Source organism: Arachis ipaensis, chromosome B8 (assembly GCF_059453495.1).
Source record: "Arachis ipaensis isolate K30076 ecotype BB chromosome B8, ASM5945349v1, whole genome shotgun sequence".
Classification (NCBI taxonomy): Eukaryota; Viridiplantae; Streptophyta; class Magnoliopsida; order Fabales; family Fabaceae; genus Arachis; species Arachis ipaensis.
In genome coordinates, this window is record NC_142443.1 from 133,484,182 (window position 1) to 133,489,567 (window position 5,386).

The following is a 5,386-nucleotide window of genomic DNA, read 5'->3' on the forward strand; positions in this document are numbered from 1 at the left end:
GCACTCAATGCAAACTTCAAAGTCAGCCAAATTTAGGGGTCCAAGAATTTCATCCGACACGAGCCTCTGAATTCTCTGTTTAGAGATGTGACCTAGGTGTTTGTGCCATAATGATGCCGAATTCTCATTTAGATTTTGTTTTGTACCTGCTTACAGTATTTCATTATTATAGGAATTCAAATCAAGCTTATATAGATTATCTACCAAATGACCAGAGCAAATATTATTCGAATTATAAAAGAGACTAACTTTAATATTTCTGAACGAACAAAAATAACCTGATTTGTCCAAACGAGAAAAAGAAACCCAAATTCTGTCTAAATGACGGTACATAAAATGTCTCTAATAAATCCAAGTAAAATCCACTCGTGGAGCATATTCTAAAGGTTCCTATAGCTTCGACTACAACTATATTGCCGTCTGCCACATAGATGTATTTTTCAGCATCACTTGGCGGTCGGCTCCACAGGCAACCATGCATAGTAACACTTATATGAGTAGTAGCAGCAGAAACTATCCACCAAGTATCAACAGGTACATAACTTAAACTAGCCTCAGAACAAATGAAAGTAAGAATTATAACCTTCTTTACACGCCAGGTGGCATATTTGGTACAATCCTTCTTCATGTGTCCCACTTTCTTACAGAAGAAACAGGTTGAAACTTGATCCTGTTTCTTAGCCTTTTTCTGCTGAGAAGGTACATCCGCAGTAGTATCACGCTTTCTTTTATACTGAGAAGATGAAGCCATGTAAGCACTTTCAGTCTTATCTTGTTGCAGCTTCTCTTCTTCTTGCATACAGTGAGATATAAGCTCATTTAAGGACCAAGTGTCCTTCAGAGTGTTATAACTCACTTTGAATTGCCCAAAGTGTGCGGGAAAGGAGATCAAAATGAAATTCACGAGTAAGTCTTCAGACAACTCTAACTTTAGTGCTTTCAATTTTGAAGCAAGATGAGACATTTTCGTAATGTACTCCTTTATGTTTCCTTTACCTTTATACCTCATGGAGACAAGTTTGCTCAAAAGGCTACTTGCCTCCGCCTTTTCATTCTTAGTAAAGAATTTTTTGACATCTTTCAGGAACTGTTTAGCATCTTTATCCTCAGTAATTGAGCCCGAAACGCCTCAGGAATTGAGCGCTTCATGATCATAATACTCATTCAATTGGATCTCTCCCACTTCTCTATTTTAACCTCATTCAGATTTTCTAGAGTGGAAGTGGGTTTCTCCTCTCGAAGAGCTATATCCAGATCTATACAATCAATGATAATTTTCACGGTATCCTTCCAAACTTTAAATTTTGAACCATTCAGCATAGGAATACTACTAATTTGTGCAGAAATATTGGTAGCTAAAGCCATAGTTTCTGGATTAGAACAAAAAAAATGCAGTAAATATTAGTTAAATAATAGAAAAAAATCCATATTGAGATATCTAGAACAACATTAATTTTCAATCTTTGGATAGAAAAATTAACTGTAAGTGATACTCTCATTGCAGTAATCAAATATTGTCGAAATTCCTGTCACACATGAAGCCTTTCTTTGGACTGACTTAATGCGCACATGAAAACTTAAACTTCGCAACCTATTTATTACCGCATATATTTTCTATTAATTGGCCAAACAATAACCTTCCTTTAACCTTCCTTTGGGCTGATTATTGACCGCATAATTAATAGAAAATAAACAAAAGTGTTCAATGCTTATTATTTGGCCAAACAATAAACTTTCTTTGGGCCGATTATTGTCCGCATAAATAATAAACATTACTTTATTCTTAATTAGTTACCCAAACATGTATTTACCATCAATATGTATATGTAATTTGGCCAAATATAGACCTTTCTTTGGGTTGAACAATATTCGCATGAATTACACATCACCATATTCCTAATGTTTTAAATAAATCAATTTTCATAAAAGGGGTTACTTTGGCAGCATAATGTTCAATCAATTTATTCCAAAACCAAATCTTTATAAAATAGGTGGGTATAATAATCTAAATTATTATTAATTTCCTTATGTAACAATAAAAAATACTTAAATCCCAAAAGGAATTAAATCTTAATGCTGTCTTATCGTACCTTAAAGAAAATATGATTATAACTCATGTGCCAAAAATTCTTAATCTGTTAAAATTAATGAACATTATCTTCTATTACTCAAATATTAGTAATATGTACACATAACTTGGCCAAATATAAATCTTTCTTTGGGTAGATTAATATTCGCATAAGTGACATATACATAATAATCCTTATATCCTAAAAGATAATCAATTAATTTTAGGTGTTTGTTACGGTACGATGATAAATTTATACGTACCAATATAATAAAAATGTAGACAAATTAGAACAAGACATGTGGATTATATTTTTCACGTCAATAATTAATTTTTCTTTTGTTAAATACAAATTATATCAATGCTTTTACTAAATCACCCTTATACTTTAATAAAAATAAAAAATAAATTTTATTTAATTTTAATGAAAAAACTTTAATATTCTTTTCTTTTTTATTGGACAAAAATCACCTTAATTCTTCTAATTTAATCAAAATTCAATTAACTTTACTTTATAATTTTATATCTGAATCAATTTAAAAATTAAAACTAAAATACATTTCATTATTCATATACAATGTAAAATTACTTTGTTTGTGATGAACCATAATCTAATTTCTCCTTCCCTATTCATACCCAAAAAAAAAATCTAAAGAGTAACCTCACCCCTAATTCTCTACTGGACAGCCGCATTCTATCATCATCCTCTCCCTTTCTCGTAGCCGCGCCTCCTCTCCGTCGGTCTTCACGCATAGCAGCACGCACCAGCAACCACTAGCTGTTCTCCGTCTTTCTCCTCTTCTTCTGGACAAAGAAGAAGAAGAACCCAGTTCCTCCAACAAAGACTTTTTCTGACGGCACCATCGGCTCTGCCGCCGCTGCAGCTCACGGCACCACTCTCGTCGTGTACTTGCACTTCTTTGCCAACATCATCCAGGTTCCTCAGCAAAAACTTTTTTCCTTTTAATTTATCAAATAATTTCTCACATTCTTCGTGCAACCTCTACAAAATATTGAATTGCAAGATAATTTCTCATTCTCATGTTAACAACGACATTATTAATACTAACACTAGTGAAGCCGATTCATCTATTTAGCATCAGCAATTGCAATTGTATAATACAATTACTCTATGTATTTGTCATATTTTCTCTCTCAAATAATTGTGTATTGCAGTGATCGATTTTTCCAGACAAAGCTATAGATCCTATTGATGAAGCTGGTTCACCTGTTCAGCTGCAACATGCACATTGCAATGAGAATCAAATGGACCAACCTAGTATTTGTAGAAAAAGGTCATTTAGAGAAGCCAATTGTTGTAACATTGGAAAATTAAATCAGGGTGAATGCTGCATAAATGTTTAACAAAGCTTTTGGTTGTACTTTGCAAGTTGTAATTGGATGTGGATCTCTCCTGTTTTCTTCCTTTGAGAAAATAGAGTTCTTTTATGAGAGTGAAACAATGTTTCAGTATGAAACTGGTTGACCCTTATAAACTATTTTTTTCTATCTTTGTAATAGCAATATCTACCAGCTGATCCACATTTGTTTGTCCAGTCTAGTTTATTGCAGTGGATAACTGTACACTGTAGTATAGTAGACTGAAAGTGGAGTAGGTGTATATCCCTTTATTTATATTACTTTATTTTCTTAGTTCTGAATATGTTTCTTGATTTATTGATTATCCTGGGAAATAAGTAATGGCTACTCAGACTGAACACATTTGGTTGAAGCAACATATTTTTCATGTTATATGAAAATGTGAGCAGGTCTAGTAATCTTATATCATATTTTAACTCTCTATTATCATAACTTAATTTTATTTATCCTTTTAGAAACTCAAAACTCAAGGCAATTCCCAACTTGCTTAATGATCTCCAGATTATATGCAAGCTGGAATTGAAAACAGAAGTCAAAGATGATCTGCTAGATTCTTCAAAGGAAGAATCACAGAAAAATAGCGATGGTCACCAATCATCACAGGAAGTCTTGCCAGTATTTAATCAGGATCTAAATTGCCGTCCTTTGGATGAAAACACAACTGAGTTGATCGACAAGAAGACAAATGTTGAAAGCTTACCAGGTTCAGAGTCAGTCTTCTCTTAATCCAATAGTGATAGCATAATTGTCTAGCACAGTTCACTCGATATGGATAAAAGTTATAGTGCAGTAGATATGTTAGCCAGATAATCTCTGCTTGCCCAGCCTATACTAAATCCTCTGTCCCATTTCTGAAGATTCCAATTGTAGAGTTAATCATCTCATTTGATTAGATGAATGGTTGCAGGTTTTGGAGCAAAGAAAAGGAGGGCTCAAAGCGACCACATAGCGAAAATTACTTTACCAGATTTGGTCAAGTATTTTGATGTGCCAATTGTAGAAGCTTTAAGAAATCTGAATATTGGGCTTACAGTTCTCAAGAGAAAGTGCAGATGGTGAAGATGGCATGGTGATTAAGATGGATGGAGAGCTGTGGCAATTTCTAGAGTCTTGTTTTATTTCCATTATTCTTGCATTGTCGTCTGCAGATCAGGCAGAGGTTTTAACTGAATGGTTGGAAAATGAGTGTATTTGATATCCGGACCTAACTGAGGCATTTGAAGTATGGTGCTACAGGTCCAAGGTAGCTAAGAGAAGATTGTCATTGCTAGGGGATGATCATGCCATGACCAAATCCATTTGAAAATTTCACAGATTCGGTTTCTTTCTAATGAACTACTTAGAACTGCTTATCCAAAGATTCCTATCCTAGTCAAGTCAAGGAATTTAGAAGAGAATATGAACCCTTTTTTTCGGCTTGTGAATGAAAATTTTTGTAGGAGCCATCTAAATCTGATCATCTCCATTCACTACAACAGTTCAATGTAAATTATATTATAGATTTTGTAAAACGTTGTTAGTTTTAACTATAAAATGTAGAAAATGTATTATGAGATGACTGATTCAAAGAGTAAACAAAATCTCTATGCATGATGATAGTTGACTGGTCTCACTTGGTATGTTCTAATTACAATGGAGCATGCTCAAATCAGTTATTGTTGTAAAGTTGTTGAGTATTTTACATCATATGGAAGGTTCTGAATAGTAGACTGGCGAAACAAAGTATCATAGTGCTACATTTATGAAGTATTTTTGTTTCTTAAATACAGATATATGAATCTCATTCTCCGCACACGCTCTAAACAAATAGATTAGGCACTTCAATGGCTGGAGAATTATGCAGAAAATATATATTACACCATATCATATCAATCGAGGAAAATATTTAATTTGGTATCTTTTATCAAAGTAAACTTTTATGACATCGCCCATATCTAT